Source organism: Chiloscyllium plagiosum, unplaced genomic scaffold, assembly GCF_037043375.1.
Source record: "Chiloscyllium plagiosum isolate Xiang-an unplaced genomic scaffold, Cpla_swu_hap1 HiC_scaffold_21, whole genome shotgun sequence".
Taxonomy (NCBI): Eukaryota; Metazoa; Chordata; class Chondrichthyes; order Orectolobiformes; family Hemiscylliidae; genus Chiloscyllium; species Chiloscyllium plagiosum.
Window position 1 is genome coordinate 60,573,595 of NW_028270159.1, and position 25,988 is coordinate 60,599,582.

Sequence of the window (25,988 nt, forward strand, 5' to 3'; positions counted from 1 at the left end):
CACCCTACCAACCTTCGCATAAACCAAATCATCCGCCGCCATTTCCGCCACCTCCAAACGGACCCCACCACCAGGGATATATTCCCTCCCCACACCTCTCAACTTTCCGCAAAGACCATTTCCTCCGTAACTACCTGGTCAGTTCCACGCCCCCCAAAAACCCACCCTCCCTTCCTGGCACCTTCTCCTGCCACTGCAGGAATTGCAAAACCTGCGCCCACACCTCTCCCCTCACCACCATCCAAGGCCCCAAAGGAGCCTTCCACATCCAAAGTTTTACCTGCACATCCACCAATATCATTTATTGTATCCGATGCTCCCGATGCGGTCTCCTCTACGTTGGGAGACTGGACACCTCCTCGCAGAGCACTTTAGGGAACATCTCTGGTACACCTGCACCAATCAACCCCACCGCCCTGTGACCCAACATTTCAACTCCCCCTCCCACTCTGCCAAGGACATGCAGGTCCTGGGCTTCCTCCACCGCCACTTCCTCACCACCCGACGCCTGGAGGAAGAACGCCTCACCTTCCGCCTCGGAACACTTCAACCCCAGGGCATCAATGTGTACTTCACCAGTTTCCTCATTTCCCCTTTCCCCATCTCACCCCACCTCCAGCCTTCCAGCTCAGCACCGCCCTCATGACCTGTCCTAATGGCCTATCTCCCTTCCCACCTATCCATTCTACCCTCGTCTCTGACCTATCACCCTCATCTCCACCCCCATTCACCCATTATTACTCTTTGCCCCATCCTCCACTCTGACCTATCACCTTCTTCCCCGCCCCATTCACCTACTGTACTCTATGCTACTTTCTCCCCATTGCCACCCCCCTCTCATTTATCTCCCCACTCTGCAGGCTCCCGGCCTCTGTCCCTGACGAAGGGCTTTTGCCCAAAACATCAATTTTCCTGCTCCACGGATGCTGCCTGACCTGCTGAGCTTTTCCAGCACCACTCTAATCTAGACTCTGGTTTCCAGCATCTGCAGTCCTTGTTTTTACCTTATTGAAGGAGGACCAAGATAAGGCATGTTGTAGACACTGAACCAAGTTACAGGGATAGGGATGGTAGTCTGGAATGCAGTACATTTCAAATATGTGGAGGGACTATCGGGAAGGGAGGAGGTTACAGCGATAGGATCTGTTATAGGAATTAAAAATTATTGAAGACACTGGACCACAAGCCATGCCACAGATACACTGTTGCAGAGTAGTGAGTTTTAATATAACAGAACTTACATTGGGGTGGTGATTGAGCCTGGGGTGTGTGTGTGTGTGTACTGTGCTCCCCTCCAGCACTGTATCTATGTCATGTTGTGTTCACAGATGTTTGGAGCCCTCTCATTGTTCTTTGCTCTGTGCACTGTGGGTGACCTTACTTCACTACAGGATTTATTGAAGGCTCCAGATCACCTTTCCCTTTGTCTCTCTCTGGCCGACCAACTGCGTTCAATGAGGTGATGGATGATCCACCCCGCAGCTGGGAAGGCTATTGAATCAGGACTTTCCTGAGTACCTACAGGAGTCAGAGAAATAGACAGAATGGGAAATTAAACAGATGCAGTGAGGGTTACACATCGAGAATGACACTGAGTTCCACAGAGATCTGGAAAATGGAGCAATATTAATAATAGTCCCAGATCGCTGGAAGATGTCAGGATCACACAATTGTGTCGGAAGAATGGGTTTAGCTTCATGATGCCCTGGTATCAGTGCTCAGGGATGAGCACCCAGTGAGCAGGTGAAGTAATGGCCGAGTGGTATTATTGCGAATGTATCCAAAATCTCAGCTAATGTTCAGGGGAGAGAGGATTGAATCCCGCCATCTGAAAAGGAGACATTTGAAATCAATAATTTTAAAAATAATAATTAACAATCCACAAATAAGTATGAAACCATTACTGATGTACAACAAACCAAAACACTTGTCCTTTAGAGAAGGACATCTGCCCATCCTCACGTGGTCTGCACGACATCCCCACAGCAAAGTGTTTGCCTCTCAATTACCCTCTGAAATAGCCGAGCAAGTTACTCAGTTCAAGGGCTTCTAGGACTGGGCAAGAAAGGCCGGTCAGCCAGAGACCTCACACATCCCATATCTGATTTTAAAAAAAATCTATTAGGATGGTCCCCCTGGAACTGTGCTGGGACCAGTATTCTGGCCAATCATGTCGGTAGGTTTACGGACAGGGCATTAAATTGACAGAGAGGATGCAGGTGAAAGGAGTTTTCCAAATCCAGAGGGAAAAGGTGAAGCAATGGAACAGCATGGGAATGTGGCTGAAGACAAGCTGAAAGGAACAGGATGGGACAGAGTTTAACTAAAATTGTACATCAGCATATAGATTTGTGACAGAAAATTGTGGAAGAGAGTATATTATGTTTTTTTTTTGAATGGACAACGTTGGTGCAATAAGGTCGATGGATTTGTGACACAGAGATAAAAGAGATTTAGACACCAGGGAAACATGGATACAGGGTGAACAAAAATATTCAGTGATTCGTAATCTTGTGCAAACTCAGGCAAAATGGGCAACGCTAACAATAATGGATAACAAAGGCAATACTGAGAAAGCATTTGGCCTCAGATCATGAAGTAGAGTCAGTCTGAATGTAAATTCTGGCTCCTACTTGCCAAGGACACAAGCAGCAGAACAGTTTTAGCCACCGAACAGCATTTCATTGCTCATCACTGCATTACACAGGAACTCATTGGAATTTTTCAACAAAGGCATTGTGATAATTTTGGAAAACTTCAATATTTGTATAATCTGGGACAATCACACGGTCAACATTGATATTGGAAGAGGAGTTCGGTTAATTTTTTTTTCAGTGTTTCTTTGAAAAACACATTGTGCAACTGTTTAAGGACATTACTATCTCAGAGCGAACGTGGATTGAAACTTAGTGAATGAGTAATGTCACCTGCAGAGATCCTTCGGGAAAACGTGATAAAGTGCAGTTTAAATAAATATAAAGTTTTAAAGTGAATCACAGTAAGGACAAGCTACAACTAGAAACAAAAATAGCCAATGACATGAGTTTGAGAGGAGAACTGACCAAGGTAAACAGGCTAAACAGACTGAAAGATGTGTCTGTAAATGAACAGTGGAAAACATTTGAAGGGACAATGCAAAATACTCAACAAAAGGACATTCAATTGAAACAGTAAAAACCTCAGCAAGAAATTCCCACTGATCCCTCACTCAGGACAAAAGGAATCATACTAGATTATGAGGCTGAGAAGATCACCAAAAAGTACTTAAAATCCTTAAGTGAGAGAGTGTTTTAGGAGTAAATGTTAATGGATTGCAATGGGTCTGCTCGCAGGAGGAGGGGTGTGGGAAGGGTAACCACGGTCAGGGTTCATTGACACGACAGGAACAGGGAGAGGTGAAGGTGCTGGAGGTGGTGAGAGTGTTACAGAGAGTGGTCAGGGTGTTACAAAGCCAGGACGGATTGCTGCAGCTGGAGGGGTTTGCAGAGGTAGGGAGGGACATAGGTATTTTTATATATTCATTCATGGGATGTGGGTGTCACTGCCTGGAACAACGTTCTTTGACCCCTCTGCTAATTACTGAAAGGGTAGCTCAGAGTCAGCCATATTACTGTGGGTCTGGAGTCACATGTCAGCCAGACCAGGTTAGAATATTTGATGTCCTTCCCTAAAGGAGGTTAGTGAACTAGATGAGTTCTTCCTACTGATCAACAATGTTTTTACATCCACAACATGACATCCCAACTCTTACTCTTAATGCTCTCCCGAATGAAGGTAACCATCCCAAAGGCCTGCTTCACCAGCCTGTCTACACCACATTCAAAGAACTGTGTACCTGCGTCACTGGATCTCTGACTGAAACCACTACCCAGGGCCCGAACATTAACTGTACAAGTCCCGTCCTGGTTCGTTTCACCAAAATGGAACATCTCACATTTATCTAATTAAACTCCATCTGCTATTCTTCAGCCCACTATCCCAGTAGTACTGTTCATCCTGTTGTATCACAGATAACCTTCATCACTGTCCACTTTACCACCAATTTAAATGTCATCCAAAACAATTTCTTACCAGGAAACCAATATTTCCATCCAAACCATTTATCCAAATGACAAACAACAGGGGATCCTCTACACCGCTGGTCACATGCCTCTAGTCAGTACAACAACATGTCTCCCACCATCCTCTGTCTACAACCATCAAGCAAATTTTGTATCCAGTTCACTAGCTCCTCCTGAATGCCATATCCTTTTACACTGATCTGAGCTTATTACCCAGTTTACCATACAGAACACAGAACAGTTCAGCCCTAGACCCTTAGTAAAATGAAGGGTATGTAGTTTACTTTGATCTTACAGTTGGATAAAAGGTTGGCATGAAATCATTGTCCATGTGTCTGTCCAAGAGTCTATTAAATGTCCCAGATGTGTCTAATTTTACTACCACCATTGGCAATCCATCCAACCACCTACCATTCTCTATCCTCTTATCCATCCTCCATTCACCTTAAAATTATGCCGCCTTGGAAAAGCCATTTATGCCATAGGAGGAAACGTCTGACTATTCACTCACTCTGTGCCTCTCATCATCTTGTTCACCTCCACAAAGTCCCCCCTCCCCCTTCTTCACTCCAATGAAAAAAGCCTTAGCTCCCTTAACCTTTCTTCATAAGAATTGCCCTCCATTACAGGCAGCATCCTGGTAAATCTCCTATGTACGCTCTCTAAAACTTGCACAGCCTTCCTGTAAACAGGGGACCAGAACTGAACACGCGCGCGCACACAGCGAGTGGGGGACACGCGCGCGCGCACGGCGAGTGGGGGACACGCGCACGTGCACGGCGAGTGGGGGACACGCGCGCGCGCGCAGCGAGTGGGGGACGCGCGCGCGCGCACAGCGAGTGGGGGACACGCGCACACACAGCGAGTGGGGGACACGCGCACGCACAGCGAGTGGGGGACACGCGCGCGCGCACGTCGAGTGGGCGACACACGCGCGCACAGCGAGTGGGGGACACGCGCGCGCACACAGCGAGTCGGGGACACGCACACACACAGCAAGAGTGAGAGACATGCACTCACAGCGAGGGAGGGACACGCACAAACACACAACGAGGGAGGGACATGCACGCACACACAACGAGGGAGGGACATGCACGCACACACAACGAGGGAGGGACATGCACGCACACACAGCGAGGGAGGGACGCGCGCACACACAGCGAGGGAGGGACACGCGCGCACACACAGCGAGGGAGGGACACGCGCGCACACACACAGCGAGGGAGAGACGCGCGCGCGCACACAGCGAGGGAGGGACGCGCGCGCGCACACAGCGAGTGGGGGACACGCGCGCGCACACAGCGAGTGGGGGACACGCGCGCGCACACAGCGAGTGGGGGACACGCGCGCGCACACAGCGAGTGGGGGACACGCGCGCGCACACAGCGAGTGGGGGACACGCGCGCGCACACAGCGAGTGGGGGACACGCGCGCGCACAGAGCGAGTGGGGGACACGCGCGCGCACACAGCGAGTGGGGGACACGCGCGCGCACACAGCGAGTGGGGGACACGCGCGCGCACACAGCGAGTGGGGGACACGCGCGCGCACACAGCGAGTGGGGGACACGCGCGCGCACACAGCGAGTGGGGGACACGCGCGCGCACACAGCGAGTGGGGGACACGCGCGCGCACACAGCGAGTGGGGGACACGCGCACACACAGCGAGTGGGGGACACGCGCACACACAGCGAGTGGGGGACACGCGCACACACAGCGAGTGGGGGACACGCGCACACACAGCGAGTGGGGGACACGCGCACACACAGCGAGTGGGGGACACGCGCACACACAGCGAGTGGGGGACACGCGCACACACAGCGAGTGGGGGACACGCGCACACACAGCGAGTGGGGGACACGCGCACACACAGCGAGTGGGGGACACGCGCACACACAGCGAGTGGGGGACACGCGCACACACAGCGAGTGGGGGACACGCGCACACACAGCGAGTGGGGGACACGCGCACACACAGCGAGTGGGGGACACGCGCACACACAGCGAGTGGGGGACACGCGCACACACAGCGAGTGGGGGACACGCGCACACACAGCGAGTGGGGGACACGCGCACACACAGCGAGTGGGGGACACGCGCACACACAGCGAGTGGGGGACACGCGCACACACAGCGAGTGGGGGACACGCGCACACACAGCGAGTGGGGGACACGCGCACACACAGCGAGTGGGGGACACGCGCACACACAGCGAGTGGGGGACACGCGCACACACAGCGAGTGGGGGACACGCGCACACACAGCGAGTGGGGGACACGCGCACACACAGCGAGTGGGGGACACGCGCACACACAGCGAGTGGGGGACACGCGCACACACAGCGAGTGGGGGACACGCGCACACACAGCGAGTGGGGGACACGCGCACACACAGCGAGTGGGGGACACGCGCACACACAGCGAGTGGGGGACACGCGCACACACAGCGAGTGAGGGACACACGCACACACAGCAAGAGTGAGAGACATGCACTCACAGCGAGGGAGGGACACGCACAAACAGAACGAGGGAGGGACATGCACACACAGAGCGAGGGAGGGGGACACGCACGCACACAGCGAGGGAGGGACACGCGCGCGCGCACGGCGAGTGGGGACACGCGCGCGCGCACGACGAGTGGGGGACACGCGCGCGCACACAGCGAGTGGGGGACACGCGCGCGCACACAGCGAGGGAGGGACACGCACAAACACAACGAGGGAGGGACATGCACACACACACACAACGAGGGAGGGACGCGCGCACACACAGCGAGGGAGGGGCACGCGCGCGCACACACAGCGAGGGAGAGACACGCGCGCGCACACACAGCGAGTGGGGGACACGCGCGCGCACACAGCGAGTGGGGGACACGCGCGCGCACACAGCGAGTGGGGGACACGCGCGCGCGCACACACAGCGAGTGGGGGACACGCGCGCACACACAGCGAGTGGGGGACACGCGCGCGCACACACAGCGAGTGGGGGACACGCGCGCACACACAGCGAGTGGGGGACACGCGCGCACACACAGCGAGTGGGGGACACGCGCACACACAGCAAGAGTGAGAGACAAGCACTCACAGCGAGGGAGGGACACACACAAACAGAACGAGGGAGGGACATGCACACACACAGCGAGGGAGGGGGACACGCATGCACACAGCGAGGGAGGGGGACACGCACGCACACAGCGAGGGAGGGACACGCGCGCACACACAGCGAGGGAGGGACGCGCAAGCACACACACAGCGAGAGACACGCACACACACAGCAAGAGTGAGAGACACGCACACACAGCGAGGGAGGGACATGCACAAACACAACGAGGGAGGGACATGAACACACAGCGAGGGAAGGACACGAACACACACAGCGAGCGAGGGGGACACGAACACACACAGCGAGGGAGGGACACGCACATACAGCGAGGGAGGGACACACGTGCTCACGGCGAGGGAGGGACACACGTGCTCACGGCGAGGGAGGGACACACGCGCTCACGGCGAGGGAGGGACACACGCGCTCACGGCGAGGGAGGGACACACGCGCTCACGGCGAGGGAGGGACACACGCGCTCACGGCGAGGGAGGGACACACGCGCTCACGGCGAGGGAGGGACACACGCGCTCACGGCGAGGGACGGACACACACGCTCACGGCGAGGGAGGGACACACACGCTCACGGCGAGGGAGGGACACACACGCACACACAGCGAGGGAGGGACACGCGCGCGCACACAGCGAGGGAGGGACACGCGCGTGCACACAGCGAGGGAGGGACGCGCGCGCTCACGGCGAGGGAGGGACACGCGCGCACACACAACGAGGGAGGGACACGCGCGCACACACAACGAGGGAGGGACGCGCGCGCACACACAGCGAGTGGGGGACACGCGCGCACACACAGTGAGTGGGGGACACGCGCGCACACAGCAAGAGTGAGAGACGCGCACAGACACAGCAAGAGTGAGAGACACGTACTCACAGCAAGGGAGGGACACGCACAAACGCAACGAGGGAGGGACATGCACACACAGCGAGGGAGGGACATGCACACACACAGCGAGGGAAGGACACGCACATGCAAAGCGAGGGAGGGACACGCACACGCACACAGCGAGGGAGGGACACGCACGCACACACACAGCGAGGGAGGGACACACACAGCGGGGGAGGGACACACACACACAGCGGGGGAGGGACACACACACACAGCGGGGGAGGGACACACACACACAGCGGGGGAGGGACACACACACACAGCGGGGGAGGGACACACACACACAGCGGGGGAGGGACACACACACACAGCGGGGGAGGGACACACACACAGCGGGGGAGGGACACACACACACAGCGGGGGAGGGACACACACACACAGCGGGGGAGGGACACACACACAGCGGGGGAGGGACACACATACAGCGGGGGAGGGACAGGCGCTCACGGCGGGGGAGGGACACACGCGCTCACGGCGGGGGAGGGACACACGCGCTCACGGCGGGGGAGGGACACACGCGCTCACGGCGGGGGAGGGACACACGCGCTCACGGCGAGGGAGGGACACACGCGCTCACGGCGAGGGAGGGACACACGCGCTCACGGCGGGGGAGGGACACACGCGCTCACGGCGGGGGAGGGACACACGCGCTCACGGCGGGGGAGGGACACACATGCTCACGGCGAGGGAGGGACACACACGCTCACGGCGGGGGAGGGACACACAGCGAAGGAGGGACAAGCACACACACCGCGAGGGGGAGGGCATGTGCACACAAATTGAGAGGGGGCACACACACGCAAAGCGATGGAGGGAGACGCACATACACACAGTGAAGGGGATACACGCAGACATACGGCGAGGGAGGGACACACACGCAAAGCGAAGGAGGGACACGCGCACATATACACACACACACACACACAAACACAGAGCAAGGGAGAGACGCGCACACACAGCGAAGGAGGGACAAACGCACACATGTCGAGGGGGAGGGCATGTGCAAAGAAATTGAGAGGGGGCACACACATGCAAAGCGAGGGAGGGACATGCACAAATACATACACACACACACAGCGAGGGAGAGCACGCACATGCACACAGTGAGGGGGATACACAGACACACAGCGAGGGAGGGACACACTCAGCGAGGGACAGGGACACACACACACACACAAAGCGAAGGAGGGACACACAAACACACACACAGTGAGGGGGATACACGCAGACACACAGCGAGGGAGGGACACACACACACAGCAAGGGACAGGGACACACACACGTAAAGCGAAGGAGGGACACGCGCACATATACACACACACACAAACACAGAGCAAGGGAGAGACGCGCACACACAACGAGGGAGGGACAACACACACACACTTATGGTGAGGGGAATACACGCAGATACACAGCGAGGGAGGGACATGTACACACATGTCAAGGGGGAGGACATGTGCACAGAAATTGAGAGGGGGCACACACATGCAAAGCGAGGGAGGGACATGCACAAATACACACACACACAAAGAGTGAGGGAGTGACATGCGCACACACAGCAAGAGGGACACACACACACACACAGCAAGGGAGGGACATGCGCATGCGCAAGCACACAAACAGAAACACACACAGCGAGAGAGAGAGACACACACACATAGCGAGAGGGGGGCTCGCGCACACACACACAGCCAGGGAGGGACATGCACACACAGCGAGGGAGGGACACACACGCAAACACACACACACAGAGCAAGAGAGGGACACGCGCACACACAGCCAGGGGGGACATGCACACACAGTGAGGGAGGGTCACACACACACACACGGACACACCCACACAGCAAGAGAGGGATACAGACACACACACAGTGAGGTGGAGACATATGCACACGCAGCGAGGGAGGGCCATGCATACACACGCACAGCAAGAGGGACACACACACACACGGCAAGTAGGGGAAACTCACATACGCAGCGAGGGAGGGACACACACACGCATGCACAGCGAGGGAGGGACACGCACGCACACAGTGAGGGCCACGCGCGCGCGCACACACACAGCAAGGGAGGGGGACACACACTCACAGCGAGGGAGGGGGACACACACTCACAGCGAGGGAGGGGGACACACACTCACAGCGAGGGAGGGAGACACACACGCACACACACACACAGCGAGGGAGGGACACACACAGCGAGGGAGGGACACACACACACACACACACACACAGAGTGAGGGAGACACACACACAGCGAGGGAGGGACACACACAGCGAGGGAGGGACACGCGCACACACAGCGAGTGGGGGACACGCGCACACACAGCGAGTGGGGGACACGCGCACACACAGCGAGTGGGAGACACGCGCACACACAGCGAGTGGGGGACACGCGCACACACAGCGAGTGGGGGACACGCGCACACACAGCGAGTGAGGGACACGCGCACACACAGCGAGTGAGGGACACGCGCACACACAGCGAGTGAGGGACACACGCACACACAGCAAGAGTGAGAGACATGCACTCACAGCGAGGGAGGGACACGCACAAACAGAACGAGGGAGGGACATGCACACACACAGCGAGGGAGGGGGACACGCACGCACACAGCGAGGGAGGGGGACACGCACGCACACAGCGAGGGAGGGACACGCGCGCGCGCACGGCGAGTGGGGACACGCGCGCGCGCACGGCGAGTGGGGGACACGCGCGCGCACACAGCGAGGGAGGGACACGCACAAACACAACGAGGGAGGGACATGCACGCACACACAACGAGGGAGGGACATGCACGCACACAGAGCGAGGGAGGGACGCGCGCACACAGAGCGAGGGAGGGGCACGCGCGCGCACACACAGCGAGGGAGAGACACGCGCGCGCACACACAGCGAGGGAGAGACACACGCGCGCACACACAGCGAGGGAGAGACACGCGCGCGCACACAGCGAGTGGGGGACACGCGCGCGCACACAGCGAGTGGGGGACACGCGCGCGCACACAGCGAGTGGGGGACACGCGCGCGCACACAGCGAGTGGGGGACACGCGCGCGCACACAGCGAGTGGGGGACACGCGCGCGCACACAGCGAGTGGGGGACACGCGCGCGCACACAGCGAGTGGGGGACACGCGCGCGCACACAGCGAGTGGGGGACACGCGCGCGCACACAGCGAGTGGGGGACACGCGCGCGCACACACAGCGAGTGGGGGACACGCGCACACACACAGCGAGTGGGGGACACGCGCACACACACAGCGAGTGGGGGACACGCGCACACACACAGCGAGTGGGGGACACGCGCACACACACAGCGAGTGGGGGACACGCGCACACACAGCGAGTGAGGGACACACGCACACACAGCAAGAGTGAGAGACAAGCACTCACAGCGAGGGAGGGACACGCACAAACAGAACGAGGGAGGGACATGCACACACACAGCGAGGGAGGGGGACACGCACGCACACAGCGAGGGAGGGGGACACGCACGCACACAGCGAGGGAGGGACACGCGTGCACACACAGCGAGGGAGGGACGCGCACGCACACACACAGCGAGAGACACGCACACACACAGCAAGAGTGAGAGACACGCACACACAGCGAGGGAGGGACACGCACAAACACAACGAGGGAGGGACATGAACACACAGCGAGGGAAGGACACGAACACACACAGCGAGCGAGGGGGACACGAACACACACAGCGAGGGAGGGACACGCACATACAGCGAGGGAGGGACACACGTGCTCACGGCGAGGGAGGGACACACGTGCTCACGGCGAGGGAGGGACACGCGCGCGCACACAGCGAGGGAGGGACACGCGCGCGCACACATGCTCACAAATACATACACACACACACAGCGAGGGAGAGCACGCACATGCACACAGTGAGGGGGATACACAGACACACAGCGAGAGAGGGACACACTCAGCGAGGGACAGGGACACACACACACACACAAAGCGAAGGAGGGACACACAAACACACACACAGTGAGGGGGATACACGCAGACACACAGCGAGGGAGGGACACACACACACAGCAAGGGACAGGGACACACACACGTAAAGCGAAGGAGGGACACGCGCACATATACACACACACACAAACACAGAGCAAGGGAGAGACGCGCACACACAACGAATGAGGGACAACACACACACACTTATGGTGAGGTGAATACACGCAGACACTCAGCGAGGGAGGGACATGTACACACATGTCAAGGGGGAGGACATGTGCACAGAAATTGAGAGGGGGCACACACATGCAAAGCGAGGGAGGGACATGCACAAATACACACACACACAAAGAGTGAGGGAGTGACATGCGCACACACAGCAAGAGGGACACACACACACACACACAGCAAGGGAGGGACATGCGCATGCGCAAGCACACAAACAGAAACACACACAGCGAGAGAGAGAGACACACACACATAGCGAGAGGGGGCTCGCGCACACACACACAGCCAGGGAGGGACATGCACACACAGCGAGGGAGGGACACACACGCAAACACACACACACAGAGCAAGAGAGGGACACGCGCACACACAGCCAGGGGGGACATGCACACACAGTGAGGGAGGGTCACACACACACACACGGACACACCCACACAGCAAGAGAGGGATACAGACACACACACAGTGAGGTGGAGACATATGCACACGCAGCGAGGGAGGGCCATGCATACACACGCACAGCAAGAGGGACACACACACACACGGCAAGTAGGGGAAACTCACATACGCAGCGAGGGAGGGACACGCACGCACACAGTGAGGGCCACGCGCGCGCACACACACAGCAAGGGAGGGGGACACACTCACAGCGAGGGAGGGGGACACACACTCACAGCGAGGGAGGGGGACACACACGCACACACACACACAGCGAGGGAGGGACACACACAGCGAGGGAGGGGGACACACACACACACACACACACACACACACACACACACACACACACACAGTGAGGGAGACACACACACACACACAGCGAGGGAGGGACACACACAGCGAGGGAGGGACACACAGCAAGGGAGGGATAGACAGCAAGGGAGGGACACACACGCACAGCGAGGGAGGGACACACACGCACACAGCGAGGGAGGGACACACACACACACAGCGAGGGAGGGACAAATACAAACACACACACACAGCGAGGGAGGGACACGCACACACACAGCGAGGGAGGGACACGCACACACACACAGCGAGGGAGGGATGTGCACACACACACAGCGAGAGTAAGAGACATGCACTCACAGCGAGGGATTGACACGCACGCACACAGTGAGGGTGGGCCACGCGCGCGCGTGCAGACAGCGAGGGAGGGGGGACACACTCACAGCGAGGGAGGGGGGGGACACTCACAGCGAGGGAGGGGGGACACACTCACAGCGAGGGAGGGAGGGACACACACAGCGAGGGAGGGAGGGACACACACAGCGAGGGAGGGAGGGACACACACACACACAGCGAGGGAGGGACACACACACACACACACACACACACACACACACAGCGAGGGAGGGACACACACACACAGCGAGGGAGGGACACACACTCACACACACACAGCGAGGGAGGGACACACTCACAGCGAGGGAGGGGGACACACACACTCACAGCGAGGGAGGAGGACACACACACTCACAGCGAGGGAGGGAGGGACACACTCACAGCGAGGGAGGGAGGGACACACTCACAGCGAGGGAGGGAGGGACACACATACACACAAACAGCGAGGGAGGGACACACACACACACAGCGAGGGAGGGACACACACACACACAGCGAGCGAGGGACACACACAGCGAGGGAGGGACACACACAGCGAGGGAGAGACACACACACACACAGACACACACACACACACACACACACAGCGAGGGAGGGACACACACACACACACAGCGAGGGAGGGACACACACACACACACAGCGAGGGAGGGACACACACACACACACACAGAGCGAGGGACACACACACAGCGAGGGAGGGACACACACACACAGAGCGAGGGAGGGACACACGCGCACAGCGAGGGAGGGACACACGTGCACAGCGAGGGAGGGACACACGCGCACAGCGAGGGAGGGACACACGCGCACAGCGAGGGAGGGACACACGCGCACAGCGAGGGAGGGACACACGCGCACAGCGAGGGAGGGACACACGCGCACAGCGAGGGAGGGACACACGCGCACAGCGAGGGAGGGACACACGCGCACAGCGAGGGAGGGACACACACACGCACAGCGAGGGAGGGACACACACACGCACAGCGAGGGAGGGACACACACACGCACAGCGAGGGAGGGACACACACACGCACAGCGAGGGAGGGACACACACACGCACAGCGAGGGAGGGACACACACACGCACAGCGAGGGAGGGACACACACACGCACAGCGAGGGAGGGACACACACACGCACAGCGAGGGAGGGACACACACACGCACAGCGAGGGAGGGACACACACACGCACAGCGAGGGAGGGACACACACACGCACAGCGAGGGAGGGACACACACACGCACAGCGAGGGAGGGACACACACACGCACAGCGAGGGAGGGACACACACACGCACAGCGAGGGAGGGACACACACACGCACAGCGAGGGAGGGACACACACACGCACAGCGAGGGAGGGACACACACACAGCGAGGGAGGGACACACACACAGCGAGGGAGGGACACACACACACAGCGAGGGAGGGACACACACACACAGCGAGGGAGGGACACACACACACAGCGAGGGAGGGACACACACACACAGCGAGGGAGGGACACACACACACAGCGAGGGAGGGACACACACACACAGCGAGGGAGGGACACACACACACAGCGAGGGAGGGACACACACACACAGCGAGGGAGGGACACACACACACAGCGAGGGAGGGACACACACACACAGCGAGGGAGGGACACACACACACAGCGAGGGAGGGACACACACACACAGCGAGGGAGGGACACACACACACAGCGAGGGAGGGACACACACACACAGCGAGGGAGGGACACACACACACAGCGAGGGAGGGACACACACACACAGCGAGGGAGGGACACACACACACAGCGAGGGAGGGACACACACACAGCGAGGGAGGGACACACACACACAGCGAGGGAGGGACACACACACACAGCGAGGGAGGGACACACACACACAGCGAGGGAGGGACACACACACACAGCGAGGGAGGGACACACACACACAGCGAGGGAGGGACACACACACACAGCGAGGGAGGGACACACACACACAGCGAGGGAGGTGGACACACACACACACAGCAAGAGCGACGCGCACACAGTGAGAGAGGGACACGCACACACACATACTTACACAGCGAGGGAGGGACACACAGACAGTGAGTGAGTGATACGCATACACACACATACAGAGCGAAGAGAGGACACCCTCACACACTGCAAGAGGGGCACACACACTCACAGCAAGAGGGGCACACACACACAGTGAGGGTGGGACATGCACACACAAAGCAAGGTTGAGACATGCAGACACAGCGAGGGTGGGACATGTGCTCAGAAAGCAAGAGGACACACACACACAGCGCGAGGGGACACACATAAAGTGAGGGAGGGTGGCACGCAGACATTCGCACACACAAACACACACACACACACACACACAGTGAGGGAGGGACACGCACAAACACACAGTGAGGGAGGGATATGCTCACACACAGCGAGGGAGGGACAAACACACACAGTGAGGAGAGTTACACACACACAGCGAGGGAAGGGGACACACACGCATACACACACACACACACAAACACAGAACAATGCAGGGACACCTGCACACACAGTGATGTGTGTCCTCGGACGTGTAATCATCCAGCTCTCACTCCAGTCTGCTCCCTCACAGGATCACCGTCTCTGTGACTCCCAGGTGTGAGTCAATCTCAAGCTCCTGCTCCAAGTTGCTCCCTCACACGGTCACTCCCTCTGTGACTCGGTGCTGATTTCGAGCCTCCTGTTCTGCTTTTTATCCAAATCCAAGTCCCAGTCGGCCTTGACCCTCACTGCTGATTTATATTTTCCCGCTTTGTGCTGCACTCGCTCAGGTTCTCTCCCCTTGCGACTCCCAGGTAATGATAGGCCTCAAGCCTCAGCTGAGATTTATAACATCCCATTCCGCACTGCTCTCTTACAGGACCGCCGTTGTGCCTGGAAGACAGTGGGAAAGAGGAGGATTAGACAGAGCAGAGGGTGTTACAGTGATTGAGGGAGCTATAGGGGATGAAACAAGTTGCCTGGGGAGCTAGGCAGACTAAAGAATGTTACTGGAAGATACAGCGAGAGTTGCAGACACTGAAGAAGGCAAAGGAAATAGAGACATGGTGGCTTGTTCATGACGGAGCTTTGTAGAGTCGTGTTGCAGTCGTTTCGTCCCCTGTCTAGATGACATCCTCAGTGCGTGGGAGCCTCCTGTGAAGCACTTCTGTGATCTTTCCTCCGGCAACTATAGTGATTTGCATCTGCTGCTTCTGGTTGTCAGTTCCAGCTGTCCGCTGCAGTGGCCCGTATATTGGGTCCAGGTCGATGTGCTTATTGATTGAAACTGTGGATGAGTGCCATGCCTCCAGGAATTCCCTGGCTGTTCTCTGTTTGGCTTGTCCTATAATAATAGTGTTGTCCCAGTCGAACTCATGTTGCTTGTCATCTGCGTGTGTGGCTACTAAGGATAGCTGGTCGTGTCGTTTTGTGGCTAGTTGGTGTTCATGGATGTGGATCGTTAGCTGTCTTCCTGTTTGTCCTATGTAGTGTTTTCTGCAGTCCTTGCATGGGATTTTGTACACTACGTTGGTTTTGCTCATACTGGGTATCGGGTCCTTCATTCTGGTGAGTTGTTGTCTGAGAGTGGCTGTTGGTTTGTGTGCTGTTATGAGTCCTAGTGGTCGCAGTAGTCTGGCTGTCAGTTCAGAAATGCTCTTGATGTATGGTAGTGTGGCCAGTCCTTTGGGTTGTGGCATGTCTTTATTCCGTTGTCTTTCCCTGAGGCATCTGTGGATGCAATTGCGTGGAGTTTGACCCCACCCCGCAGCTCACCAATTGGATAAACAACACACTGAGAAACCTACAAAAAAAAACCGGACAGATAACCAGGTTTGACCTACAGAGAATGAAAACTGAAAGCAACAACACCCTCAGATTCTATGGACTACCTAAAGTGCACAAACCAGACATCCCACTCAGACCCATAGTATCATTACCAGGGACACCATCACACAAACTGGCTAAAGAACTACAGCAGAAACTGAAACACCTGATCAGCAGATCCAGACACTCTGTACAGTCAACACAGGAATTCTTGGACATCATCAGAAATTTACACATAGACAAGGAAGAAACTATGGTCTCATTCGATGTCACGGCACTGTTCACCTCTATCGACAAAGCCCTAGTCAGAGAAACAATAGCCAACCTGCTGGACATACAGAACAGACAACAAGACGGGGAACCTATCAACAAAGACAGCATACTCAAACTACTGGACCTGTACCTCACAACACACTTCACATTCAACAACCAAATATATGAACAAATCAACGGCACACCAATGGGCTCACCCATTTCTGGACTCATAGCAGAAGCGGTCATGCAAAGATTAGAACAAACAGTCTTACCGCAAATTCAACCCAAACTCTGGGTCAGATATGTGGATGACACCTTTGTAATCATTAAAAACACAGAAATAGAGAACACACACCGGATCATCAACACCACACTCACAGGAATCCCATTCACTAGAGAGGAAAAAAAGGACAACCAACTCCCATTCCTAGACGTGACGGTATAGAGAACACCAAACGGAGAATTTACCACAAAGGTATAGAGGAAAACCACACACATAGACTAAGTCCTGAACAACGAAAGCAACCACCCCAACACACACAAAAGAAGTTGCATCAAGACACTGTTCAAAAGGGCCACAACAAACTGCAGTACACCAAACTGCAAAAAGAGGAAGAAGAACACCTATACAATGTATTTGCCAAAAACGGATACCCCCCGCAATTTCATGAGGGATTGTCTGTACGGATTTGCTAGACGACTGTCCTCTGATATTGATGAGGGCAGTGCAGATGATGTAGTTTATATGGAGTTCATTAAGGTCTTTGACAAGGTCCCACATGGAGGGCTGGTCCAAAAGGGAAGAGCCCATGGGATCCAAGGCAAGTTGGTAAATTGGGTCCTCAATTGTGGGAGGGTTGTTTTTGTGATTGAAAGCCTTTGCCCAGCAGGTGTTCCACAGAGATCTGTGCAGGAACCATTGCAGGCTGTTACGTACATTAATAACTTGGATATCAAAGCAGAAGGAATCATTAGTAGGTTTGCAGATAACAGGAAAGGTGAGGATGTTGTCCACAGTGAGGGGGATGGACTTAGGCTGCGGTCTGATATCGATCAGATGATAAACTGAGCAGAGTAATGGCAGACAGCGTTTACTCCTGATCACTGTGAGGTAATGCACTGTGGGAAGTCTAATAAATGAATGATATACATCATGAATGGTAGGTCCTCCTGGAGTACTGAGGAATACAGGGATCTTGGTGGGCAAGTCCTGAGATTCTGAAGGTGTCAGCATAGGTAGACAGGGTGGGGCATACACCTGAACTGAAAACAGGAGGCGGACCCACATCCTGGAGGGGAGCATTGCTGGAGCTGCTCGAGAGGATTTAAACTTGTCTGGCAGGGCTGTGTGACCCCAAAGAGTCGTAAGGCCAGAAAGAAAGTTGAGGCTGGTACAAATGTTCAAGAGAGCAATATAAGTAGACAAGGCAGGCAAGAACATAGCAGACAATTAGGGAAAACTGGTGGATTAAACTGCAGTTATTTCAATGCAAAGGGCCAGACAGATAAGGCAGATGAACCCAGAGCATGGATGGGAACATGGGATTGGGATACCATAGATATTACAGAAACACAACTGAGGGAGCAACAGGACCAGCAGCTCAATGTTCCAGAGACAGATGCTACAGGAAGTAAAACAGGAGGAGACCTGGTGGTTTTGATTGGGGAAAACATCCCAGCAGTACCTAGAGAGCGTATTCATGCAGGATTGCCTAGTTAAGCGATATTAGTGGAACTGAGAAATAAAAATTGGTCATTAGTTTTCTACGGTCGGACTACAGCTATAGGCAATGGGAGATGAAGGAGCAAATACATCAGGAGATTTCAGATACCTCTTAGAATAATAGGATTGTAATGATAGTGGATCTTAACCGTTCCAAACCTGGACTGGGATTGCTACTAAGTTAAGCATTTGGATGGAAGGAATTTGTTAAGTGTGTTCCGAAAACTCCCAGTCATTATGTAAATGGCCCAACTGGAGAATGGGGCTAAACCTGACCTCCCCTTGGGAAACAAGGTCGGGAACGGGACTGAGGTGTTAGTGGGGGAGCACTTTGGAAAGTTACCACAATTGTATTAGTTTGAAAATAGCGATGGAAAAGGACAGGCCTGGTCCACAAGTTCAAGTTACTCAAGGGAGCAAGGTAGCATTAGACAGGAATTTTTAAAGTAGATCTGGGGAGGCTATTTGCAGGTAAAGGGAAACCTGGCAAGTAGGAATATTTTAAAACCGAGATAAAAGGAGCGTTCAGCGCCAGCGTGTCCCTGTTAGTGTGCAGCTCAATGCTGACTGAATTAGGAAACATTGGCTGAGTTTCGAGACTGTGGCCAAGAAAAAAAAAGGTCACGTCAGATATAACTGGCTGACTCAAGGGAATCCCTTCAGGAGCATCGGGGCTGTAGAAATACACTTAGGATGGAAATCAGGAATGTAAAAAGGGGACACGAGATAGCTTTGGCAGAGAAAGTCAAGGACAATCCAAAGAGCCAAGTGTATTAAGTGTATTAAGAACAAAAGAAGAGCTTGGGACAAAACCGTTATACTTAGTGATCATTGAAGCCAACGATATGTGAAACTACAAGATCCGAAACAAATATTTCACTTTGGAACTTACTGTGGATAAAAAATGGGGTACTCAGGGAACTAATCAGTGTTTGGCCTGACTACTATTGGAATAATGTATGCAATTCTGGTCTCAATGCTATCGGAAGGATGTCGTGGATCATGAAAGGGTTCAGATGAAATGCCCAAAGATGTTGCCAGGGTTGGAGGGTTTGTGCTTCAGGGAAAAGCCTGAATAGGCTGGGGCTGTTTTCAGTTGAACATGGGAGGCTGAGGAGTTAACCGATAAAAGGTGTTTAAAATCATTATGGTCATCGACAGAGTCAATAGACAAGGTCATTTCCCCAGGTGAGGGAAACTTTTCAAAGGGATCGAAAGGACAACTGGCTCCCGCAGAGTGGATGGAATAAGCTGCCAGAGCAAATAGTGGAGGCTGTTAGAAATACATTTAAAAGGCATGTGGATGGGTGTATGAATAGCAAGGGTTCAGAATTGTGGCAAAATTGTGGCAAATGTGACTAGATACGTCATACTGGAGTTGGTCCGAAGGGCCTGTTTCCGTACTGTACATCTCTATGACTCAATGTCTTGAAATGAGTCCACATTATAAAAAAGGAGGTGCAGGAGGTTTTAAAACAGAAAGATAGATAAATCCCCAGGACCTGATCAAATATATCTCAGGACATTGTGCGAAGCTGGTGAAGAAGTTATAGGGCCTCCAACAGAGATATTTGTACCATAGAGAGCTGTGTGATAGGCTGTTAGACTGGAGGGTGGCATTGTGGACAGTGAAGAAGGTTTTCTGAGATTACAAAGGGATCCTGATGAAATGTGTGAATGGCTGAAAAACTGAAGATGGAGTTCAATCTGAATAAATGTGAGGTAATGCAATTGGAACAACAAACACGGGCAGGACTTATACAATTAATTGCAAGACCTTCCGTAGTGTTGTAGAACAGAGGGACCTTAGGGTTCAGCTACATAATTCTTTGATGTTTGCAACATGGAGAGACAGGATAGTTTAAAAAAAAAAGGGGGCTTGCCTCACTTGCTTTCATTGCTCAGTCCTTTGGATATAGGAGTTGGAAGTCATATTGAGATTATACAGGCCATTGGTGAGTCCTCTTCTGGAATACTGTGTCCAGTTCTGGTTGCCCAGTTATAGGAAGGATATTATTAAGCTGGAAAGGGTTGGGAGGAGATTTACTGGGATGTGGCTCGGTACGAAAGGCTTCAGTATAAAGAAAGGCTGAATAGGTTAGTATTTTTCACTGAAACCTGAATGTTGACAGATGACCTCATAGAAGTTTATAAAATCATGAGGGGGATAGATAGATTTAATGGGAGTTGTCTTTTCCCATGGACAGGGGAGTTTCAAGACAAGGCACTACATTTTTAAGTTTAGAGGAGAGACATATAAAAAAAAGACATGAGGGGCACATTGTTACACAGAGGGTGGGTTGTGTGTGAAATGAACTTCCCAAGGAAAGGGTGAACATGGGGACAATTACAATGTTTAAAAGACATTTGGATTAGAATAGGAATAGGAAAGGTTTGAAAGGATATGAACCAGGAACAGGCAGGTGGGACGAGATCCGTTTTAGAGTATGGTTAGCGTTAACCGAACAGTGCGGTATGACTCTGACTATGATTATAATGTTGTGTCATTACTTAAGAAAGACTGCAAGAGAAAGCCAGGGAACTACAGACTGATGAGCGAGACATCAGGGTGAGTCAGTTGTTGGAGGTCATTCTGAGAGGTAGGCCTTACATGCATTTGGAAAGATAAGGCCTGATTACGGACAGCCAGCATGGCTTTGTGCGTGGGATAACATGTCTCACAAACTTGACTGGAGTTTGCTCAAGATGTGACCAAAAAGATAGACGAAGGCAGAACAACAGACGTTGTTTCTGGCTTCCGCAAACCCTTGTTCAGGGTGTAGCATGATACATTGGTTAGTAACGGTAGATAACAAAGGTTCAGGGAGAGCTAGCCAACTGGATACAAAATGGGATGACAGTGGGAGACAGCAGATGGTGGGAGAGGGTTGTTGTTCAGACTGGAGGCCTCTGACCAGCAGTGTGCTAAAAGGATTAGTGCTGGGACCACTGTTGTGCACCATTTACATAAACAATTTGAGTGAAAATATAGGAATCCCTGTGAGTATGTTTGTGGATACCAAGATTAGTGGAAGAGTGGGTAGGGAATATAGTTATCGAAGGGGATGTTAATCAACTGGGCCAGTGGGCCAAGGAATGAAAGATGGAATTTAATTCAGGTGTTGGATTTAGTTAAGACAAACCAGGGAGGACTAACACAGTTAATGGTCGGGCCCTGGGCAGTGCTGTCGAACAGAGAGAGACCAAGGGGTGCAGTTACATTGTTCCTTGGAATGGAATCACAGGGTGACAGGGTGTTGAAAGCGGCAATTGGCACACTTGTCTTCATTGGTCAGAGCATTGAGTACATGAGTTGGAGATATTTGTAACATTGTTGTCAATATTTCTCCTGGGCAGAGGAGGGCACGGGGTGACCTGTAAAGGTTTATGAAACAATGTAGGGCCTAAGTAAGGTGAATAGCCAAGGGTAGGTGAGTCCAAAGCTAGAGGCATAAACGTGAGGTGAGAGAGCAAGGATTTAAAGAGGGGCAACATTTTCCACAGAGGATGGTGCATAGATGGAATGGACTGCCAGAGGAAATGGTGAAAACAAGTAAATTACAACATGGAAAAGACAGTTGGGCAGGTACATGGAGAGAAGTAGATTGGAAGGAATATGGGCCAAACACAGGCAAATGCAACTCATTCCATTTCGGAAACCTCGGCCGAAAGGTCATGCCGCACAGAAACAGACCCTATGTCTCCAGTTATCGGAGGAGGAGACTATCGAGACAAGGCATGTTGTCGAGACTGAAGCAAGTTACAGCGATATGGATGGTCATCTGGACTGGAGGTTTCAAATATGTGAAATAATTGGTGAGAGGGGAGGAGATGACAGAGATAGGAACTGTTATAGGAATTAGAATGATTGAAGACACTGGTCCTCAATACAAGCCATAGATACAGTGTTGGAGAGGGATTAGGGAACAGAAAGATCCCTGGCAGCATTACCACCCTCTCGTGGGAGGCCTGCTTTCCCCTCAGTTGTTCTGATGCTCCCTAAGAAAGCACAGGCATGAACTGATAACTGGGAACTCCCGATGCTGTTTCATTACAACAAAACTTGCAGCAGGCATGGTGATTGAGCCTGGGGTGTGTCTGTACTGTGCTCCCCCTCCAGCACTTTCTCTATGTCATGTCTTGTTAGTTGATGTTTGGATCCCCCTTATTACTTTCTGCTCTGTGCACTGGAATGATCTTACCTGGCAGCAGGATTTATTGAAGACTCCTGATCTCCCTGACTTTGTCTTTCTGGTTGACCAACCATCGTCCCAACCAGCAGTTGGCAAGTCTATTGAGTCAGGAACTCCATGAGTACCTGAAGAAGACACAGAAATAGGCAGAATGGGAAATTAGACGAATGCTTTGAGGGTTACACTGAGCCCCACAGAGATCTGGAAAATCCCAGTCTCCATTCCTGGAGTGTGCTGCCTCATCTCTCTGGAGTGGAGAATTCTGTTGGCTCATGATCTGGAGTAGCTTCAAGAGTGAGAGACGCTGACAGAGGCAGCAATTAGACCCACACAGTGAGGGATACCACATGGAGAGGTACTGAGTCACATCACCAGAGTGCCGGGTCAAACAATTGTGCAGGAAGAAAGGTTTTTGCTTCATGTTGCACTGGGATATACAAACTGTGAGCAAGCGAAGTGATGGCCTAGTGGCATTATTGTGTGATAATTTATCCAGAAACTCAGCAAGTGTTCTCTGGACACAAGTTCAAATCCCACCATTGCAAATGATTGAATGTGAAGTAAATGCTTCAAAAACGATGTAATTAAAAACCTGTAAATGAGTATTAAACAATTGCTGATGTTAAGAAAAATCCATCGGGTGCATTCCTGTCTTTAGTGAAGTAATCTAAAGTGGGACTGGGATATCACAGGAATTACAGAAACACAGCTAGGGAGGGACAGGATAGGCAGCTCAATATTCCAGGGGACAGATGCTGCAGGAAGGACAGAAGGGGTGCTGAGAGAGATGCTGGTTCTGGTTGGGTGAAACATCACAGCAGGACTGAGAGAGGATATTCCTGCGGGATCGCCCAGTGAAGCTGTGTTCGTGGAATTAATCAATAACAATGGGTCTTCCCTTTCCTCTGATTATTCTACAGACCCCGAGAGCCCCGCCCTCTTGCGCCTTGACCTTCTCAAGATGGCGGCCCTGAGCGCTCCCTCTTCCCTCAAACAAATGGCGGCCGTGACCCTGGGCCCCTTCCCTGATCAGAGACCGCCACCTCCTTACCCGAGCCTGGAGGGTCTTTTTTGGGGTTTTTTTTAACCTCTATCCGGGATTTGTGAAATCTCTCCGCTCCTTTCTCCCAGCGAGGGCTCCCACACACCGGCTCGATCGCCGCTCTCTAAAGCCGATCGCAGCCGCTGCCAGAGAAAGCAGCTCCATGTCGCTCTCTCTGTCGTGCGCATGCCTCTCCATAGAAACCAAACTGCGCGTGCGCGAGGTTTCCGGTGCGTTGAGACAGACTATTCATAACTGCACAGAATCATGGGTGAAGTATTTGTCATTAACAACTGTTCTGTCGACTTAGAGCTGTCTCATATGCGAGTAGATTGTTCGGTCCAACTCAACCATACCGGCCAAGTATGTACATTACCAGTCGTTCTGAGTTTGAAAAGAAGTTTCTTACTCAATTTGTGCAGGTCGATTGGAAATATGTACGTTATCAGATTTACATCACAACTATTTCATAAATCAATGTGAGATTTGAAGAGAGAGGTTTAACGCTCCACTATGAAGTGACAACGATCAATCCTGCAAAACAGTTTGCTTTCTGACCAATCCTGAAGCGTTCACTCCCGAGAATGCTTTGGCCCCGCTCCTCACTCACTCTGGTTGGAGGACCAAGCCGCTGAGTTCCGCCCCTTCCTCCCATTTGCAAAGTTGATTCGGGCGTGACTCAGCAGCTAAGCACCAGAAACATTAAGGGACAAGGGAAGTTAGAGTCGATGTCTTGTGATGCGGTGAAAATATCCCGAATTTTGGACCGGGAGGCTGGTTTCAATTCATAGCAAGTGCAGGTGTGCCTAATAACAACTTTGAACAGGTTCATTCGGAAAAACAAGGGAAGTCAGGAACAGAGTAAAAACAATAGAAAATGCATACAATGTGGTGGGGTTCTCAATGCTCAGATGATTTTAGTCTTTACCAAGTGTTTCAGGGCCCAATGGGTCCCAGTACAGACTATTCCACTCCACCTCGTGCACAGCCAGATATCACAATTGTGGGGCAAAGTGTTGTGGTGTGATACAGAGGTGCTTTTCTGGAACTCCCTCGTTTTTGGAGGTGAAAATAGGTGAGAAGAAGCAGGGTTTGTATGGAGTTACCTGTTCCCCTCCTGTTGCAGCAACTTATTATTGCCCTGACTCGACCTCGTACGTTTTTGGTAGAGATCAGTGACATTTCGTAAGCCAACATACAAGATCTGTCACTCTGTTTAAGACAGCGGAAATCTCTTGTAGCACAATAGTCATAGAACAATACAGTGCAGAACAGGCCCTTCAGTCCTTGATGTCGCGCCAACCTGTGAACCGTTCTCGGCTCGCCCCCCTACACTATCCCAAAATCACCCATGTCCTTATCTAAGGATTGTTTAAATCTTCCTGATGTGGCTGAGTTGTCTACATTAGCAGGTAGTACATTCCACCAACCTTACCATTCTCTGAGTAAAGAACCTGCCTCTGAAATCTGTCTTTAATCTATCACTCCTCATTTGTAGTTATGCCCCCTCGTACATACTGACGACAT

General features: G+C 53.6%; 1 long non-coding RNA gene across 1 annotated transcript; it reads right to left on the minus strand.

Moving 5' to 3' along the window:
• Positions 1-1,277: 1,277 nt before the first annotated feature.
• On the minus strand, positions 1,278-25,988 carry LOC148146265 (uncharacterized). The gene is made up of 4 exons (XR_015760767.1): positions 25,980-25,988; positions 24,471-24,585; positions 23,429-23,544; positions 1,278-1,828 (listed from the first exon to the last, which is right to left on the minus strand). It is a non-coding gene; the product is annotated as an uncharacterized LOC148146265 (long non-coding RNA).